General features: G+C 27.3%; 1 protein-coding gene across 1 annotated transcript in view; it reads right to left on the reverse strand.

The window, feature by feature from the left end:
* The window catches only part of mol (dual oxidase maturation factor 1 mol), a 121,338-nt gene extending 98,294 nt beyond the window's left edge, over positions 1-23,044 (reverse strand). Inside the window, exon 1 of the mRNA XM_065501960.1 lies at positions 22,823-23,044. The gene's annotated coding sequence lies outside the window, so the exon portion shown is untranslated. The remainder of the gene's footprint in view (positions 1-22,822) is intronic.
* Between the last annotated feature and the right edge of the window lie 237 nt (positions 23,045-23,281).

The raw sequence follows: 23,281 nt of genomic DNA on the forward strand, positions 1-23,281 counted from the left end.
AATGATAAACTCTGAAAATCAACAATTTTATTGAATTTCGAGATGACAAATAGAAGTTTTATTGATAATTCATTTAAATTTTTTACACAATTTAAATTTGTCCCAGAAATCCAAATATTAAATTTCAAAAAAAATTTCAAAATTTCAGAAAATTTTCCATAAGATGTTTATAACTTTAAAAATATATAAAATATACATTTATTAAAATACTCTTGTTATTTATTGCTAATGACTTCAAAATCACAAGTTTAACGATTATTTTGGAAAAAGGTCCAGGGTTAATTGTGCCGCAAATTTTTTAAATAGAAAGCCACTCAAGTTGGAAAGTTTTCTATATAACAAACTCTGAAAAGTTATAATATTATTGAAGAATTTAATTGAAATCAGAAATGTCAATTGTAAAGTTTATTGAATTTTTTTTGAAATGTTTGTCCTGCCTTTAAATTTGTCACCACTGTACAAATTTACAATGTATGCATGTTTATTTATGCGAGTACTACATCTGATAATTCGTAAACCGTTATAAATGTTAAGTTAAGCTTTGTGTTATTTTTATATTTTTATTTCAGAAGCCGGTTAAGCCTTCTTTTTTGAATGCTGGTACTGCTGTTGTTTTTGTTGCTGTAAACATATTATTACAACACTCACTATTATGCAGTGTTGAGTATATGTATGCGGAACACACCTTAGCGCCAACAACAAGCGCAAAAACCATATAGAGAGATAAAAGAAAAACACAACAAAGTTTCTCTTTTACCTCCCTGCACCTCTTGCAAATTTACATCAAATAAACAGCAAAAAACATTGAAAAAAAATTGCAACAAATTTATGTTGATTATTGTAAAACAACAACCAAAAAAAAACAACAGCAGCCATAATAACAACAACAACAAAAATTGGCAATAAACAAAAATCTGCATTTATGACAGTTTCATGTTTTATGGCAACACAACTAAAAACAAAGCAAAAAAGTCCCCTAAAACAGCACTTGCTACCTCATGGTAACATTTAACCACGGCAAATGCATAAACCACATTTACCTTGTCTTCTTTTCCATTTCATTTAAGCATTTGACCAGTTTTTTTGTTTTTTCTTTAACCAAAAAACCTCAACACATCAAAGTTAAACTCCTCTTTGTGTCGGTTTGTATTTCCGTCTTTACTTGTTTTACTTTTTTTTCTTACAAACTCTAGCGTAATAATAAAAATAATTTCACTTTCTTTTGGTCTTGAAACATTTAACACATAATAACAACAACAACAAAAGCAAAGAAGTAAAAACAACAACCACAACATCTTCGTCATACAAAGACGAAGCCGTACTTGGAGACAAGCTTAACTTCGTTTATAAATTGACAATAAAAACAACAACAAACTAAAATCAAGTTTAGTTTTGTTTTTTTGTCTTCTTCCTCTTTACTTTTTGTTTGTTCAAACAAGAGTAGTAATAAAGAGTTAACTGAAACTCTCTGAGTAGTTAGTGGGATGGTCATATTAAGTTTGTCAAGTGCTTTATACTAAGTACCGTTATAAATTAATTAATAACAGTAATTTTTGGGGAATAAAACTAAGGTTTTTAAGAGGGACATGTATTCGATACATGTTGTACATACATAGGATTCATAATAATACTATTGGTGACAAATTTTGTATTATTTACCATAACATTTTTTTCGGGTCATTTTGGAATAAAAACCTCGTCCACAAAAACGATTTTTTAAAGTCAAATTTGAAAAATAGATTCGAGCCTGTTTGATATATTTATAAAAAAAACTATTTGCGTTTTTTGGATAAAAAAAAATTATCTCCAAACTTTACCGCGTTTTGTGAACTTTTTTGACAACCACGAAAAAGTAAAGTAATTTTTATACCCTCCACCACCATCAGTGGTGAATGAGGGTATATATAAGTTTGTCATTCCGTGTGTAACATTGAGAAATATTCATCTGAGACCCAACAAAGTATATACATATATTATTGAAATTCTAAGTCGATTGAGCCATGTCCGTCTGTCTGTCCGTCTGTCCGTCTGTGTAAAACACGCTCACGTCCAAAATACGCAAACAAACTTAGTAGAGTTGCAAGAAAAATGTTTATTATTGTCCTAAGCAGTTTGGTATTGAAAATCAGCAAAATCGGTGCAGCGGAACCAAAGTTATGAATGAAAATGTGGGACAACCTCAAAAAAAAATTAATAATTTTCACATATTTTTGGACATTTTTTGTAAATATATTGCAGCTAATATCATAAAATTTTGCAATCGTTACTTTTATGATAAAAGGAGTAACTATGGTGAAAATTATAAGAATCGGTCCATGATTTCTCCTAGCCCCCATACAAATTTCTTCCCGAAATATGGTTCTATGGTCTATAAATGCCTACAAAATAGGAATATCCACATGAAATTCAGCAAAAATAAGTTTCGTGGTAAAAGAAATTATATTACAAAATTTTGGTGGATCGGCCCATATTTGACCATAGCCCCCCTATATAGTACACTTCCGAAAATCTCTTAAATAAGCATAAATGTCTTATAAATATCGCTATCAAGTTGAAATTCGACATGAATAATCCCCATATATACCAAAATCGCTGTACCTAATTCTATGAAGATCGGCCGATAATTGGTTATAGCTCCCATATAAGGACCACTTTCGAAAAACACAATAACCTACATAAATATCTAAAAATATCAATATCAAAACAAAATTTCACACACATCCATAGTTTATATTTAGAAATCATACTACTGGATTTTGTGAATATCGGTCCATATTTGACCATAGCTCCCATATAAGGTCCACTTCCAAAAATCAGTTAAGTACTCATAAATATCTTATAAATACATTTATCATGCTAAAATTCTACAAAAATAATACGCATATATATAGATATCAGTGTACCAAATTTTATGCAGATTGGCCGATAATTGGTCATAGCTCCCCTATAAGGCCCATTTCCGAAAAAAGATATTAACCTTAAAAAATATTTAAAACATATCGATATCAAAATGAAATAATGCACAGGTCAGTAATATGTATCCAGTAATCATACTTCTGAATTTTTAGTCTTTCTAACAATTGTTATATTATTTCAGTTTTTATACCTTCATATTTAGGTGGAGGGTATTTAAGATTCGGCACGGCCGAATATAGTACTCTTACTTGTTTTAAATAACTTTCAATGGTCTATTCGACTATGCTAGGTCCATTTTGATATTTGCAGAAAATGTGAAAGGGTGCAATCTAAATTACTTAGAGACACTTAAGTGACAATTGTCTTCACTCTAGATTACATGAGATGCATAAAGTGACCAATTGACTTCTACCTGCACTACAAACAGCCAAGTGATCAGACATTAGTTACAATTACTGTCTATAAGGGATAGATTGACTACTTGCTTAACTGCCGGGATGTTTACATATGAAAAAATGTCATAATACACATGCAATACATACCGTGTGACCCCACCATTAATAGGGGTATTACGAAATAATGTTGTCGTGCTTGTTGGTAACAACTTCACTTAAACGTGATTGTAAGAAAACACTCAACAAAATATTTCTAGAATTTTAATTTTCTTTATCTGAGATTTTCGTGATTTGAATTGATCATGAAAGATCGTGCTGTTATGATGGTGAGCATTGTGAAAGCATGCAGTAGTAAGCTGTTTTTACAGTGGGTGTCACAAGAATGAAATACTTACATGTTAGCTAGCTGTTATTACATAAGTGTTGCAAGAACAAAGTTTTTTTTCTGAATATTTTCATATAGTTAAAGAACACTATTTTGAACGAATGCTTTCTAAGCGATAGAAATCTAATTTGGGTCTCACAAACTCCAATTGTATGTACATATATGATTAATGACTAGAACTACAATTCAATTTTTCTTTGTAAATCGAGAAACAGTCCATTAAATAAGTCCATCAGCGCAAAAGTAGTGTAACCCACAATTTGTTTTGTTTGCTGTTTTGGTTCTGTTCTTGACTTAAATTTACAAAAGAATAGAGAATATTACAAATTTCAATAAACCCTTTGATTATCTCGGCAATCAGTGGCTGTTAAAATACTAAATGTTATAAGAACTAACAGTACCTACTTTCAGTATATAGATCATAAGCATCACGACATTCTTTACACTCACAAGACCTAGCGCGACCTTCAATATCTATCAAAATTTCAGTTCAATTAAAAATGGAAATTTCGATCGTTTTGGAATGCCATAATTTATACCCTTTTATTATTAGCATTTTAATGACTTCACAAATACATAATCCATAAAACCATCAAAGCATCATCTAACTGACGTCATCATGACGTATAAACTCTCAAACACAGAAAATTAAGGAAATTTGATTAAATATATTAAATTATTTGAAAGTTTTTCTCAGTTCATAAATTAATATAATGACGATCGATAATACTTTCAAATTTTTTAGATAGTGAGATCTCGAGCGAAATTCTGTTAAGAAAAACAGGTTATTCGAATACTACACCTCTATATTCCGCACAAATTTGGTTAAACATATTTTAAAAGTACAAGATCGGTTCGTAAAAGACTTTTATCTTTTATCAAATACAAATTATTCGAATAAATGCTAAGTATTTGTTTCATATTTTATGAAATGGTCATAAAAAACAAATCAAAAAGGTATGTTATTTTCAGTGATAAATAAATGGCGAATAAAAAATTATTCGAATATAAGTTAAACATTTGTTGTTAATTTGTTATCAAATTATTAAGAGTAAAATTTTTATGATTTTTTGAAAAATTATAAACGAATAAAAATTATTCGAACAAATTGCACAAATTCATGTTAGATTAAAAGAAAGCTACAAATTAAAAATAAATGGCGAATAAAAAATTATTCGAATAAAATGTAAAAGATTTACAAATATTTTTTGATGGAAAGTACAAAATGAGTACAATTTTTATAATTTTTTGTAAATATATAAACGAATAAAAATTATTCGACTAAATTGCTTAAGTATTCGGTTCATGTTTTGAATGTGAAATTTATGAAAAATAACATAAATTCATGATAGATTATAAATTTTCAGTGACAAATAAGTTGCGAATAAAATATTATTCGAATAAATTGTTAAGTATTCGCTTCATATTTGTATAGAAAATGTATAAAATTCATGTTAGTTCATAAAAAGTCTGTAATATGATTTTCAGTGACAAATAAATGACGAATAAAAAATTAATTGAATAAAATGTTAAATATTTTTAGATAATTTTTTATCAACGTGAAAAATAAATGGCGAATAAAGAATTATTCGAATAAAATTCATAAGATTTACAATTATTTTTTGTCGAAAACTAAACTACATACATATGTATATCATATTTATGAAACATTGAATTAAAATTTTTATGATTTTTTGTAAATATATAAACGAATAAAAATTATTCGAATAAATTGCTTAAGTATTCGCTTCATATTTATATAGAAAATGTATGAATATATTCACAAATCCATGTTAGTCTATACAAAATCTGTAATATGATTTTCTGTGACAAATAAATGACGAATAAAAATTTAATCGAATAAAATTTAAAAAATTTCCAACAAATGTTTAACCAAAAGTATAGTACAACAATTCTATGAGACAATAGAGATAAATGTGTATGAATTTTTCTAAATATATAAACGAATACAAATTATTCGAATAAATTGCGTAAGTATTCGGATCAGTTTGTATGTGAAATTTATGAAAAATTCCACAAATTCGTGTTAGATTATAAATTTCCTGTGACAAATAAGTGGCGAATTAAATATTATTCGAACAAATTGCTTAAGTATTCGCTAAATATTTATATAGAAAATGTATAAATATATTCAGAAATTCATGTTAGTTTATAAAAAAAAATGTATAATATGATTTTCTGTGACAAATAAATGACGAATAAAAAATTAATCGAATAAAGTGTAAAAATTTTTAGCTATTTTTATCAAAAACACAGTATTAGTTCAAAGCTATTTTATAATATGAATTTTTATGAAAAATAAAAGGCGAATAAAAAATTATTCGAATAAAATTCAAAAGATTTACAATTATTTTTGTCGAAAAGTACACTATAACATAATTATGAAACAATGGATCAAAATGTTTATGGTTTTTTGTAAATATATAAACGAATAAAAATTATTCGAATAAATTGAGCTTCGTATTTGTATAGAAAATTTATAAATATCTTCACAAATACATGTCAGTTTATCAAAAAATCTATAATATGATTTTCTGTGACAAATAAGTGATGAATAAAAAATTAATCGAATAAATTGTTACAGTTTTTTAGCTAATTTTTTTATCTACAGCACAGTATTACATTTTTAAGAAGTAATGGAGTAAAATTTTTATACTTTTTTTGCAAAAATATAAGCGATTAAAAATTATTCGAATAAATTGCTTAAATATTCGGTTCAGTTTCTATGTGAAATTTATGAAAAATAGCACAAATTCATATTAGATTATACATTTTTAGTGATAAATAAGTGGCGAATAAAAATTTAATCGAATAAATAGCTTAAGTATTCGCTTCATACTTCTACAGTTAGTTTATAAAAAATCTGTAATATGATTTTCTGTGACGAATAAAAAAATTAATCGAATAAAGTGTTAAACATTTTTAGCTAATTTTTTATCAACAATAATTCAGTATTAAATTTTTAAAAAGTAATGTAGTAAAATTTTTATGATTTTTTGTAAAAATATAAGCGAATAAAAACTTATTCGAATACACTTCTAAATGTTTACATATATTTTTTGACGAAAAGTACATCATAACCTATTTATAAAACAATGGAAATTTTTATGATTTTTTTGTAAATATATAAACGAATAAAAATTATTCGAATAAATTGCTTGAGTATTCAATTCTTGTTTTTTATTTGAACTTTATGGAAAATACCATAGATACATGTTATTTATACAATTTATGTGATAAATAAGTGGCGAATAAAAAATTATTCGAATAAATTGCTTAAGTACTCGCTTAATATTTATATAGAAAATGTATAAATATGTTTCTGTGATAAATAAATAGCGATTAATCGAATAAAGTGTTGAACATTTTTAGTTAATATTTTACCAAAAGTACAGTATTAAATTTTTAAGAAGTAATGGAATGTTTTTCATTCGAATAAATTTTCTAAGTATTCTTTATATGGAAAATGTATAAAAACAAATCACAAATTCATGTTAGATTATAAAAAAATATTAAATATGATTATCAGAGATAAATAAATGGCGAATAAGAAATTATTCGAATAAATTCATTTAAGTATCAGTAATTTTTTCTTGTTTTAAGAGGTAATGGAATAAAATTTTTAATATTTGTTTGTAAAAATATATACGAATAAAAAATTATTCGAATAAATTGGCTAAGTATTCCGTTAATACTTATAAGGAAAATGTATAAAAACAAATCACAAATTAATTTTAGATTATAAAAAATGATAAAATTATATTCAGAAACTAATAAATGGCGTATTAGAAATTATTCGAATAAATTCATTTTAGAATCATTAATTTTTGTCTTGTTTATATAGGGTACTCAAAAATTCGTTGCATTCACATAACAAAACTCTCACTTGTTAAAATAAGTTTTTTTTGAAGTTTTACTTTTTTTTTTTGCATCGGTACCGATCACAAATGCTAATACTCGTAACATATTTTTTCTGGTTGTATGACTGGATTTATGTTGACTTTTTTCAACTTTTGTTGTTGCTGGCTTTTACGCTATTGACTTTCGCATATGACTGTTAATAAATCTTTAAACGTTTCTTTACGAGTTTGTTTTCATTTCTCTTAAAAAACTCTTCCTAAAATGTCGCGATCACATGTGAATTTGTGTGTGGCTGGGGCTCTCTTTATGGTTGTTGTTTTTTGTAAATATTACTTTTGTTATTACTGGGTATGTATGTAAGTTGTTGTTGTTGATTTTTTGCATCTTCTTATGCATCACGTTATTTTTGTTATTATTACGTTGTATAACGTAATACTAACGATGTAATGTTGAAGTTGTTTTTTTTCCTTAGCTTTTGTCGGTTTTGTGTTATTTTTGTTTTTAATTTTTTCTCGTTTTATTATTATTTCTGTTGTCTACTAGTTTTATTTATTTTTTTTTTTTGTTAGCCTGAAAATGTTGCTATGATGAAGTGTATGTAATAGTAATTTTTTCACTTCCACTACTTGTGCTGTGCTTTTGTAATTGTTTTGAGCTGCTGCGGCTTTGTTGCTGCTGCTGCTATGACTATTATGTAGTGTGTTGCTGTTGCTATATGCTGGCTGCTGTTAGTTGCTTTATTGTTGCTGCTGCTGCTATGACTATTATGTAGTGTGTTGCTGTTGCTATATGCTGGCTGCTGTTAGTTGCTTGTTGTTGCATTGAATTGTTGTTTTGTTATTATGCCAAGTCCAACGATCAATGTACAGATTATATTACATACAAACGACATTTGTGGTGTCTTTGTTAAGTTTGCTATTAGTCTGAGTATTAACTTCATTTCTTCTCTTTCGGCATGTCTTTTTCATCATGCTATGTTATTGTTGTGTTTTCTATGAGTAAGTAGAGTTATTAGTTTCAGCTGATTCGTTTAGTATTTCAATGCTGTTTTATTTATTTTTTTTTCTTGAATTTTTTCTGTCATTTTACTTCAGGGGTACTCAACAGGAAAAGCTGTAGTGGGAATTAACAAAGAGGTGTTGATTTATTTATACGTTAGCGTATACTTTTATAAATCAATATTGACATTTTACCTAGTACGTACTTAGTCAGAGCTTTCCTCATCTTTTATTAACTTAATCATGAAAATGATCTTTAATTAGAGCCTTGAACAACTTTATGAATGTGTTATAAACAGGTACATAATTGCAACACTTGCCAGAAATAATCTTTGATGCTGTTATAATCTTTAAATGGTTTCAGCTTAACTCAAAATATACAACTAGTTCTTAAAATTCTGTATTCATTCGTATGGAATATTATGCGAGAGTTGTGCGTCAAATGTTATGCAATTCAAATTAAAGGCAAAATAAAAAATGCAACAATTTTAAGCAAAATACACAACGAATAAAAAATTATTCGAATAAAACTCATAAATATTCGGTACATTTTTCAATAAAACATATTTAAAAAAGCTTATTAATTTGTTATAAAAAAAACTATAATAAGATTTCCATTGAAAAATAAATTCCGAGTAAAAAATTACTCGAATAAAATATTGAAAATAATAAATAAAAAACTATATTAAATTGCAGTATTGAAATATAGTAAATAAGTAAAAATGTAAACAAGTAAAAGTTATTCGAATAAATAGCTTAAGTATTCGGTTCATATTTATATGGAAAAAGGATTAAAAAAAATGTGCATAAATTCATATTAGATTGAATAAGCTATAAATTATAACATGAGTGGCAAATAATCGGCGAATAAGAAATTATTCGAATAAAGTTTTAAAAATTCCAATAAATGATCAACGAATTTCATTCTTATGATGCAACAGAAACAAATTTATATAAAGTTTTTCAAAAATAAAAATTATTCGAATAAATTGCTTATATACTCGGTTAATTTTTGTATGGAGAATTTATAAAAAATATTCACAAATTTATGTTAGTTTATAAAAAAGACTTTAATAAGATTTCCAGTAGAAATATTAGCGAATAAAAATTTATTCGAATAAAATTTTATAAATAACCAACAAATTATTAACCAAAAGATCAATATAACATGAGGCAAAGGATAGAAATTGATGAGTTTTTTTGTAAAAATGTAAACGATTAAAAATTATTCGAATAAATCGCTTAAGTATTCGGCGCACTATAATATGGAAAAATTATTAAAAAATATTCATTAATTCATATTAGGTTAAAAAAGGCTATAACATGATATTCAGTGGCAAATAGCGGCGAATAAAAAATTATTCGAATAAAATTTTAAAAAAAATCCAAAAAATTTATATAATTTTTTGCAAAAATATTAACGAATACAAATTATTCGAATAAACTGCCTAAGTATTCGGTTAATTTTTGCATGGAGGATTTATAAAAAATATTCACACATGTATTTTGGTTTATAAAAAAAAACTATAATTTCCAGTGGCAAAAAATGGCGAAAAAATTTTATTCGAATAATATTAACACAAAAATCCTATAAATGTTCAACCAAATGTACAGAAAACCATTATATGATGCAATGGAGACAAATTTATATAATTTTGTACAAAAACATAAACGAATATAAATTATTCGAATAAATTGCTTAAGTATTCGGTTCATATTTCATAAAATTAATTAAAAATATAAAAATGCAGTGAAATTTATATGATTTTTTTATAAAAATATAAACGAAAAAAAATTATTCGAATAAATTCTTTAATTATTCGGTTCAATATCAAATGGAAAATGCATAAAGAACACTCACAAATGCATGTTGTGTTAAACAATAAGCTATAATATGATTTTTAGTGGCGAATAAAAAAATTATTCGAATAAATTGTTTATTTATTCGGTTCATTAACAAATGGAAAATGCTTAAGGAAGACTCATAAATCCATGTTACAGTGAAAAAAGCTGTAATATGATTTTCAGAGGCGAATAAATAAATTTTTCGAATAAACTTTTTAAAATTTTCCAAAAAAAATATACATAATTTTCATAAAATTTTTAATTAAAAATACAGTATAACATTTTGTGAGGCAATAGAATAAAATTGATATAATTTTTGTTAAAAATATAAACTAATAAAATTCTTATTCGAATAATCTTCTTAAGTATTCGGTTCATATTTGTATAAACAAAATGTAAAAAATAAATTACAAATTAGTGTTAGATTATAAAAAATCTAAAATATGATTTTCAGTGAAAAAAATGGCGAATAAAAAAATTATTCGAATAAAATTTTAAAAATGTAAAGCAAAACATTTTCATAAAAAATGGAGTAAAATTTATATGAATTTTGTAAAAATATAACCAATAAAAATTATTCAAATAAACTGCTGTTCAAAGAAAAATATAGAAAAAATATTTCCAAATTGATGTGAGATAATAAAGAAACTGTAATTTGATAATTGATAGGAAATAAAAGGCGAATAAAAAATTATTCGCATAACATTTAAACAAATTTAGATGGTTTTTTGGGTTTATAAAAAATATTTTTGGGATTTCTGTGTAAACAAACTCTTCTATTAACTCTGATTGAGGGCTCCATAAAATCTTCAAACTTGAAGGACGTCTGTTAAAAATTCTTCATTAAAAATATTAACTCAAAACGTGCTTATTTTTCTGTAACACTCACACTTTATATAGGTATCGTGGGCTTTTTGAAAAAATACTTATAGTTAATCAAAACAAATGTGGATTAATTACAAGTTTAAAGAAGATATCTCTCTAGTTTGACCAGTTTTAAAATTAATTAATTAAAAAGTTAAAACAATAAACTATATCTCACACTTATAAACTAACAAAACAATTTATAAATATTCAAAACTAAACAACAAAAAATCAAATTAATGGAATTTTATGCACAAACATAAATCTAACAACATCTAAATGGTTTTTAAATTGAAAACATAAATATTTCTTTATGTAAACTTATACTTTTATAAATGTTTGTTTAAATTTTGGACTGAAATTGTGTTAGCTATTGTTTAGCAAAGAAATAGGTTGGTTTGTGATCATCATTTAAAAATAATATAAAGTATAAATATTTACAATAATGCTGAAGCAGAAATTAGTGAGGGTGCTCAGAACTGGACTTGCTAGATGGTGATGATCAAAATATTATAGCTAAATTGTCATTTGAATGAATGTGAAGAAAAGGAATTTGTAACAAAATATTTATTAAACGAAATTTTCATTAACAAATTTTAAATAAATAATAGAAAATTATAATTATTTCATTATTATAATAACTAGTATTAAAGCTGTTAATTTGCTAGTAATGAAGTTATTTTCATAAAAAAGAAACAAAAAGAGGTCAAGGCCAAAAAAGAAAATTAAAAAACCGCAGATAGACAAGCGGAGAAAACTGATTAAATCTATATTTTTTAAATCAATAAACACAGAAATTAAATTTAAATTATATTTTTGGCTTACTAAGAAATACTAAATATATATTTGGTACTTTTTTGAAATTCGGATATATTTTCGGTACTTTTTTCATAAATCATCGTTAGTGACAATTTGGCTTATTATACCGAGAATTTTCGGGATAAATTTTCCGAGAATTTTTCCAATTTTTCACTACCCGATTACCGGGATTTTTTGGGAATCCCAAAAATACAAAAAAATCTTGTTGGAATCCAAAAAAAAGGCTGAAATAATTTTTTTACAGTTTACTTAAAATTTTGTATACAAAAATGGAATTCAATTGAAAAAATAATTAAAACTTTTGGTCTTTCAAAATAATAGCAAAAGATCATAGTCACACTGTTTCAAAAGCCATTAAACAGTATAAGGAAGACTTGAACAATGAAAGAAAACCTGGATCAGGAAGAAAAATGGTCTAACAGATATTGGTAAGAAGTCGAATAATGAAGTCGTATAAAGTTCCAGATCTCAAAAGAACAAGCGAAAAAATTTAAGTAAAATTTTATAAAAAAAACTAGTAAGAAAGTATGGTCGGTCAAGCCCGACCATATATTACCCTACACTAAGTAAATGAGCAAAATAATTTTTCTTTTTAAATTTATATTTTCGCGAATGAATTTCGGAAGAGTGCTATGATGGGAGCTATGACTAATTATGTTCCGATCGCCATGAAATTATATCATGCACAGAGAATACAGATTCGTGATAGCAACCGAATTTGTTGCCGAATGATTCGGTTGTACACATAGAATTTTTCGGTTCTATCAATAGAAAGACAGTTGACAAAGAAGAATTTCGATTAAAGCAACCAAACTTTTGTTACCCCTTTTAAAATTCTATAGCCACAACTGTAAAATTCGGTCACTAAGGTAGAATCATTCGATTGGCAACAAATTCGGTTGCTATCACGAATCTGTTTTCTCTGTGTGTTATTTATATCTATATGAAAGCTATTCGTGTTTAATTTTATGTGTATACCATCATTTTTAAGAGATTTATGCTCGTTAAAGTGATTTTCGGAAGTGGGCCTTATATGGGAGCTATGACCAATTATGGACCGATCACTATGAAATTAGGTCGTGTGATGCGTTTTGTGTGTATACCAAAATTTTTAGGTGATTTATGCACGTTAAAGTGATTTTCTGATGCTAATAAAATTTGGTGACATGAATTTTGTATATATAAAACTTATTTGGAGCGGAATTTGTGGAGATACATATATAAATTAAACATTTATGACCGATAAAGTCCAATTACGGAAGGACATTTGTTTGGGATCTAGGTGAAATATTGGACCGATTTCATCCAGTTTCAATAGGCTTCGTCCTTGGGCCGAAATAATAATATATACCAAATTTGATCCAAATATCTTCAAAATTGCGACCTGTACTCTGCGCACAAGGTTTACATGGACAGCCAGCCGACCAGCCAAACGGTCGGACGGACGGACATCGTTTAATCGACTCAGAAAGTGGTTCTAAGTCGATCGGTATACTTTAATGTGGGTGTTAGACTAATATTTTTGGGCGTTACAAACATCTGCACAAACGCATAATACCCTCCCCACTATGGTGGTGTAGGGTATAACAAGTAAGAGAGCTATATTCGGCAGTTATACATTAAAATAAATATTTTTAGATAAACAAAATTAATTTTTTTTTTAATTTTTAAAAATATGGAAAAAGAATTTATAGCAAAAAAAAATTTTTTAATGGAAACAAAATTCGGGTTAAAAAATATTTTTTAACCCGTCCAAGTTAATATAGTCATCGTTGCAATGGACTTTAAAATATCTATCAGTAGATATCCATATTGTCTATATTAATGACTTAGTAATCCACATATAGATTAAAAATAGGCCAAAAATCGAGGTTGTCCCGGTCCTTATATCTCAGCCATTTGTGAGTCGATTTTAAATAGCAACCGAGCCGGAAGAATTACCGATATATTGATGTATGAATCATGTATGTAAGTTATTTGGGGGCTACGGAAAGTTGATTTCAACATACAGATAAACAGACGGACATGGCTATATTGACTTCGCTATCTATAACGATCCAGAATATACAGAGGTTGACAAAACAATGGTAACTTTTCCAAATATTTCATTAGAGGCCCAAAATCTGAAATAATTTTTTTAAAAATTTTAACATTTTTGTATTTATTTTAACAAATATGGTCTAAACTTAGCAATAACTCAATATTTTGTTGGGTATCCCTTATTTTTTATAACTGCTACACATTAACGATGCATTGAACCAATTAAAGAGTCAATGGTCTCCTTTGAAATATTTTGCCATTCCCTTATAACCGCCTCCGATAAATCTTCCTTCCTGGTGTAATTTTGGGTCCTTATTTTACGATCTACAATTTCTCATAGATTTTCTATGTGATTGAGATCTGGAGATTGGGCAGGCCACTTCAAAACACGTACCTCGTTGTATTTTAACCACTCGGTTACAACCCTAGAGGTGTGTTTCGGGTCGTTGTCGTGTTGGAATCTCCAAACTAGGGGCATATTTTCATCAGCGTATGGATACATAACATCGTTTAATATGGTTCTGTCATGGTATATTTTATAATATGAATTGGGCCCATACCTTGCCCTGAAAAAAATCCCCATACCATAATATTGCCTTTACAGTATTATTTGTGTACTTTGGATCTAATATTTTTCCCTTTGATCGTCTTACAAATGTTCTTCCATCACTGCCTCTTAAATTGTATTTGGATTCGTCGGAAAAGAGGACAGTATTCCATTTCTGTATCGATCAGTTTAAATGATCCCTGGCAAATTGTAGACGAGCAGAACGGTTCTTTTTAGAAATTAGTGGTTTTTTCACAGGTTGATAGCAACCAAGACCAGCCTCATTTGCCCTGCGACTAACTGTTCGGGTACTTATTTCTAATTTTAGGCTATTAACAACCTCTCCAGGTGTTATTTTTGGGAATTTCTTGAACTCTCTCGCTATTAAATTATCTTGTCTAGGAGTAGTCTTACGAGGTCTTTCACCTAAATGTTGAGTTTTTACAGAACCGGTCTCACGAAATTTCTTTATAATTTTTGAAAATGCTGATTTATTTATTGATTATTTGTCACAGATACTTTTTTGTTTTAAACCTGCTTTAAAATCGTTAATTATTTTATTTTTTAAGTCTTCACAAATCTTAACTTTAGCCATTTTCGTTAACTTTGAAAAAAAGCAATTATGTGAAAAAGAAATTGTGAAAAATTACCAGAATTTAAAAAAAAACAGGATGCTTTTTACATCGTTCTTTTAAATATTATTTTCGTTTTACACTTCTTTCTTGCAGAAGTTTAAAAGTTTCCATTGTTTTGTCAGTAGCGAAATAGTGAATATTTGTAATTTTGTTCCCTTTTTTCAGAATATAATTAATTATGTTGGTTGTTTTTCAGTTAATTTATATAAATAAAACTATACAAGTAAAATACTAAAAAAAAAAATTTTATTTTAAAAAAATATTTTAAATTTTGGGCTATATATGGAATATTTGGAAAAGTTTCCATTGTTTTGTCAACCACTGTATATAGTTTATGGGGTCGCAAATTAAAAATGTAGAAATTAAAAACGAAGGGTATAAAATTACACCTGTTGTTTGATGGATGATGAAACTTATGTTTAAACTTAATTTCAGAGTATTTACAACTAATTTGTGCAAAATTTTAGCAGAATTGCCGCATAATCAACAAATTTATGACTGCTCAAACAGTATTCCGGGGGGACATTTCTATGGGGGCTAGGTAAAATCATGGCTCCATTTTGTGCATTTGTCAACAGAGAGTATTTGTGGAAAATTTCAGTCAGCTAGCTCCTACTACTCCTAAAAGTCTACTGACATTACCAACTTCTATACATATCGTACCAGAAGTTTTGAAGATTTATATAAGATATCATTTGTTGCCTCGTAATAAAAAGGATTACAAATTAAGCTTAAACCCATCTGTCTTATTCTTTATATGGCATCTATCGCATTCATTTTTAGCCTACTTTAAAAAAATGAACTGAGTAAGACTCACTTAAAACCCCAAATAAAATTATAAAAACAAATTAATTTTTTTATTAAAAAAACATATCAATTATATTTTTTTTCCCAACAAAACTAATGACAATTTAAGCAAACATGACCAATTGGGGGAGCCAATAACTCATATATATAGTACAAATAGGGGGTATGCACATTGGATAAATATATGTAAATGAAATTTATATAAATACAAAAATAAAAAAAAAATACATCATTAACATTATTAACAGCAAATGGCGACAACAACAGCATCAACAGCATGTTATTAAACACAAAACAACTTCAAAAACTAATTTTTTACAATGAATTTGTAAAAAAAAAGAAAGATAAAAGAAATAAAAAGAGACATTTAAATAGTAAGTTAAATGACAAACTGTCTAATGTTTTAAATTTAGGTTGACATAAAAGCAGCAACAACACTATTAAACCAACATCAAGACTTAAACATGAAAAAATACACAAAAAATAATGATAAATACCAAACACAAAATAAAAAAAAACATCACTGAAAAAAATGTTTGAAAAAATCAAGTGGAACTAAAGATTTAAAAAAAAACAACAACAACACAAGCAGCACTTGAAAAAAATATAATGATAAAATAAAGAAGCAAACAAAAAACAGAAGAGCAAAAACAAGGGCTTTAACAACAACAACAAACAAATATGTAAATTTTTACAACAAAAGCTCGGAGAAGCTCTTCGTGTTTTTTTCTCAGTTTTTTGTTTGTTTTTTTTTGTCTAATCACGACGAAATCTGATGGAGACAACAACAACAAGTAAACGAAGAAGTTAAAAAAACAACGCTTTCGTCACTTTAGTGCAGTGATGTTCATCCCATACAACAATTGTTTAAAAAATTTAAACACATTTGTTACGCTCTTTTAAAGAGCGTAATAAATGTCTCATTTTTTCAGAAATTCAATAAGCATTGTTGTTGGTTGGTTTTTGGATGAAGCATAGCAAACACACGCGTTTCAATTACAATTGAACACAAAAAAACAAAGTTAAAAATAAATAAAAAATTTGAGAATATTTCGGCAGTATAATGTATATTCTTTCATTTCCTTAAAATTTAAATTATATTCATTTAATAAATTGGTTTTATTTGACAAAAATTCTAAATTTAAACTTTCTTCATTTTGTTATTATTTTAAGTGTTTGACATTATGTTTGCTGGGTAGCTCTCTCACCAAATATCTTCATTTTTATTTTTGAACATCACTGCTTTAGTGCACCCCACATCTCATCACAAACACACACACACTCTCACACATAATAGATTGGAAATTTTCGATTTTTTTGTTGTTTTCTCAATAAAAAATTTAAATTTTTTTCTAACACGTTTTATAAAGATTTTCGGAATGTTTTGTTTTTATTTGCAGCTAAATTTTTTAATATAGAACTAAAATTATTATTGTTATTGTTTCTTTTGTTATTGCTACTTGTGTGCAAGTGTGTTTGTTTAAATTTTGTTGTTGTTTTTGTTAACTTTTATAGAATTGCATCCGGCATTAATACATACATACATGTATGAGGGTATGAGTAATACCAGAATGAAAGGAGAATTAATTTAAGATTTTTTGTTTGTTATATTTAATTTATTTTCAATACTTTTTTTTTGTATTGATTTAATTAACATTCTGAAGTAAAGCCAGCTATAGTAACCTTTTGAATGCGGTACTCAAGACCGAGTTCCTTGAAAAAATAGTGATATTTTAACATAATTCAATGAATATTATTAAACAAAAAAAAATTTTTTAAAATTTCTTTACCATTTTTAATAAAAAAAATTATTGCGAGAGACTGTTACAACCCGTTCGCTTAAAAACATGAAAAGTGGAGCAGATTTTATAAAAATAATAAACAAGGAGGTCACAGTTTTGAAGATATTTCGATCAAATTTGGCACACACATTTTTTTGGACCCAAGAACGAAGCCTATTGAAACTGGATGAAATGGGTCCATTATTTCACCTAGCCCCCAGACAAACGTCCTCCCGAAATAAGACTTTATCGGTCATAAATGTTTAATTTATATTTCAAATAAAGCAAGTGTCAAAAAAAACTTGTACACACTATTCCAGCTAAAACTTATTCTAAATCATTAATTTACAACTGTTATTTGGGTCAAAATAGTTACCAAAATAAATACTTGAAAAAATTATTAAAACTTTTCCAAAAAAATCAAACATGGACTTAAAAAAAAATAGCAAAAGATCTGAAGGTTTATCGTCAAACTGTTTCAAAAGCTAATAAACATTGAAAGAAAACCTAGATCAGGAAGAAAAAATAGGCTAACAGATATTGGTAAGGCAAAAGAATTCGAGCAACTCTTTCGGAGAGCACCAAACACTCCTATCTGAAAAATATCTCTGATTAATTTGTAGGCAGAGCCAAAGCTAATGCTGGGTTGAAGTCATATTAAGTTCCTGATGGCGATGCGTTTAAGAACTTAGAAACAAAATAACGAGGGAAAAAATTGAGGTCAAATTTTATTAAAAACAAGAGAGCTATATTCGGCTGTGCCGAATCTTATATACCCTTCACCAAATTATACTTCAAAATAAAAATTTTAAATATTTTCAGGTAAACAAAATTAATTTTTTTCCAAAGTTGTTTTTTTTAATTTTTTGGAAAATAAAAAAAAAATCCAATTTATTTTAAAATTTTAAAATTTTTGGTGAAAATTTTTTTTTTAGAATTTAATTTTTAAATTTTTAAAATTTTGGATTTTGACCCATTGTAGGTCCAACTTACTATGTTCGTATATACGTCGTTGCAAAGGTCTTTGAATATCTATCATTAGATATCCATATTGTCTATATAAATGTCTTAGTAAGCCAGATATAGGTCAAAAATAGGTAAAAAATCGAGGTTGTCCTGGTTTTTTCCTCATATCTCAGACATTTGTGGACCGATTTTCTTGATTTTTAAATAGGAAAGTTCTCGAAAGCATGCGTGATAGAATTATTGAAGATTTGGTTCCCTAAGATATCTGGGGTCTTCAGAAAATTGATTTCAACAGACAGACGGACATGGCTTAATCGACTCCGCTATCTATAAGGATCCAGAATATATATACTTTATAGGGTCGGAAAATTATATTGTGGAAATTACAAACGGAATGACAAATTTATATATACAACTGATGTTTGATGGATGATGAAACGTATGTACTGGCAGACTTTTCACAACTTCCGGATCAAGGCTTTTTTGTGACTGATGGATGGATGTGGCAAGCCATTTGCAGTTGTGGCAAAAGAAGCCAATCATTTGTGACATCAGATACGATAAACACAGAAATATATATGCCTTCATATTTCTGGCCCTATTTGCATCATGCCACTATGGAAAAAACGCCTTGGTATTCAAAGAATAATGAACATTTTGTATCAACTGTCGAGATCTTCGGTCTGTACGAAGGTATTGGGTTTTTGGAAAAAAAAACCAAAAGGTAACGGAAGCAAATCTAAAATCCTTAATGGAAGAATTTCGGGAAAAAGTAGATACCTTTATAAATACCGAGTAATATGCCAATATTTTAATGTTTAAAGAATTAGTACAATATTTGAATAAATATACATACATATTTTTGAAAATTTTTATATTTAACGGTTTAAGTTTTATTTAACTTAATACAAGTATTAGTTTTATTTTATTTTGTTTTATATATGTCCATAATTAGTCATGAGGCGACTTCCAAATATCACTTTAACGAGCAGAAGACTCTTGAAAATTTTGGTATCCACATAGAATTCAACAGGAATAAGTTATATATATACAAAAATCACACGAAATTGCTTATAGCTCCCATATAAGTTCCACTTTCTAAAATCACTTTTACTCCTAAAAATTTTGGAATCCAAATATAATTTACGTTAATGCCATCATAACGTAATAAATGAAACGAAAATTTCGCTCTTTAAAAAATCACTCAAAATAATCCAAATCTAGAGATATTGGAGGCTAAAAGTCACAGAAAATTGTTTTCTTTTTGTATGAAAAAGAAAGCTTTAACAATATCTTCCCTGCATATAAATAAAAAAATAGCAACAAATTTGAAATTACTGCCAGTTCCACGATGTCGAAAGAATATTAAGTTGAAAAACTTTAAATGAACGCTGTTCGAAAGAATTTTTCATAAGTAAACTGAGTGTTTTTAATACAAATTGTTTTCACTCTCTTTTCTTCATACATCGTGGGATTGGCAGTAAAAAATGGTATTTTATATCAAAATTGCAGCTTTTGAAACCCTTTATAGGAGGACAGCTTTAATAAGAATGATTATATTACCATTATAATTGAAATGTTCAAAGTTAAACATAATTTATTAAACACTGCTTTACAGATGATCAGATTAAACCAAGTTTAATAAGCAAATATGTTTTTTTTTTTAAATAAAACAAACACAAACTGCGAAGCGTTTTGCTTGTCTGCAGATACACCCAGATTCCCGCCAGAGACGGGAATCGAACCTGCAACCCTCAGATTAATAGTTCAGCACACTATCGACTGGTCTATCGGGGCACCCTTACAAAACCAGTGTTTAAACCAGCAATGAGTTGCTAACATATTGACATAAAGGACCCTCAATTAATTCTCAAATAAAACATTTAAGGACCTTAACTACTTGATAAAAACGACTAACACTTAAATAGTATATTTGAAATAAGTGGTGATCTTGACTTGGAAGACAAAAATCGCTTGAAGACCAAAAAGCTTAAAGACCAAGAATTTGAAGCAAACATTGGCGGCTCAGAATATGCGGCCAGACATGAAACCGTAATATTCCATCAGCACAACGCTCGGCTACATGTTGCAATGCCTGTTAAAAAGTATTTAGAATGAAGTGGTTGGGAATTTCTGCCTCATACGCTTTATAGTCCAGACAACTACTATTTGTTTCGATCGATGCAGATCTGGCATACGCTTTATTTTGCAACAGAGTATCAGAAATTGGCTCTATTCGTTCTTGACCTCAGAGTTAGCTCGGAATCCATATGTTGCCAAAAATATGGGAAAAGGTCATAGCTAACAATGGCCAATACTTTGAATAAATTAATATTGTACAAATGTTTCAAAATAAAAGTTAAAAACTTAAAAAAAAAATACCGCATTTTTAAGTCACACATCCAATACATATCTTATTAAACGAGGAAGATGTTTGGGTTTAAAAAAGGAGAAGTTTATAAAATGAAATGGTTCTTTATACCATATTATTTATATAAACAAGGTGGCACAAATTTAATCACCCAGTTTGAAGATGTTATTAGTTTTACAAATGGCGTCATACGTCAATCATATTCTACATCTGTGAACTAGACAGCTGTAGAATACAAACTGTACATCCACTCAAGGCTACTGTGTGGATCGGTGTTCACGCGGAAGTATTAAGGAGAATATTCGACAGGAATGCGAACAGTTATCACCAGAAACAGGCACAAATGTGTATCAATACTGGCTATATGCACTTGGCGGATATCATATTTTCCAATTAATTGAAAAAATTTTAAAACGGACACAAAGATTTCCACCACTCAAAATTTTTTTTTATTATTTAGTAAAATAGTTATTCAAAAACAAAATTGGATGATTAATTTTGCGCCACCTTGTACGATTTTTATTGTCATATTGATATTAAATAAGTTATACTAGACAGTTTAAAGAAATTCCACGTTTTAAAATTAAAAAGAAAATGTTTTTTTTTTTTTGCTAAATTTTCTTTCATTCTTATACAGGAATTACAAAACTTAAGATTAAATGAAAAATTATTTAAAAAAAAAATCCATAATTTCAAAACAAATTCCGGTTTTAACTTATTACAAAATAGAATATCATACATACAGATAGATAGAACGAACGAACGGTTTAACAGGTTTTCATACTGAAATCTAAAACCAAAATTTTATAATCAAACTTAACGATCACATTTCAAAATCAATCTAACTAATAAACTCTATAGACACAAAGTCTGAAGCTCTTAAATTTTTTTTTAAATAAAACTTTTGTTTTTAAAAATTTGTAATTCCATATGTTTAGAAATACACTTTAAAATTTTACAGATTCTTTTGTTTCAAACACAATATTAAGAATTTGTTAGTTGTTTTAATTTTGCCTCTTATTTTTTGGGGTCACTCAAGCACAAACGTGATCTTCGGATTAAAAACACAAGTAACACGACACAAATTCATTAATTTATTTTTTTTTATTATTATTTTTTGAGTATTTGTATATATTTTTGTGGATTTTTTATTAACAACTATGAGTAATAAAATTTGTTTGTAGATATTTTTACATTTACAATAAAAAACACCCACATTTTTCGAAATATTTATATATATTTTTTTTTGGTTTTTTTAATTAATGATTATTATTTGTTTTCACATTTTTTATCAACACTGTTGTTTTTTGTATTTTTTTGCACAACAAAATTTTTTTGTTTTATTTTTTCAAAACTTTTAATTCCTTCTCTTCTCTTTATATTTTTGTATATTGAGATGACTTTTTTGGGGTTTTTGGCAGTTTCTTTGTTTAATTGGTTTTCTTTTTCTTTTATTTTTTTTCAATAATTATTAAATTCTCATGTTTTTTTTAAAAAAAAAACAACTCAAAGTAGAAAATAAAATACTTAAAATATACAATATTTTGTTGGAAGTTTAAAACCGTTATTACCGTTTTAAAGGTTTCAAGATAAATCCACACTAAGCAGCTAGTTTAACGCAACGAAAAAAAAACGCGTAAAATTTTTGAAATATTTAGTTCGAATTTATTTATTATTTTAAAGGTTTACTTTAAACACGTCAATTTATAATTAACAATTCATTTTGTTTGAAAAATAAAATCCAATAAAATTTGTTTTATTTTTATTAAAACTATAGATTTACTAAACTTTGTTTATTTAACCGAAACACGTCCGTCGTTTACAATTGTCATGAGTTAACTAAATTTTACGATCTCTTTGTACTTTGCTCGTCGTTTAGTTCGATTTTGTCATAATCTATACACATTTGTTGTTGCTGTTGTATTTTTTATGTTCAATCGCAAAACACAACAACAAAACTTTATTCCCCCAAATCTCACAAAAACACACACACGATCGCGATCTCACACAACTCCACCATAACAAAAAGT

This window comes from Calliphora vicina, chromosome 2 (assembly GCF_958450345.1).
Source record: "Calliphora vicina chromosome 2, idCalVici1.1, whole genome shotgun sequence".
NCBI classification, from domain to species: domain Eukaryota; kingdom Metazoa; phylum Arthropoda; class Insecta; order Diptera; family Calliphoridae; genus Calliphora; species Calliphora vicina.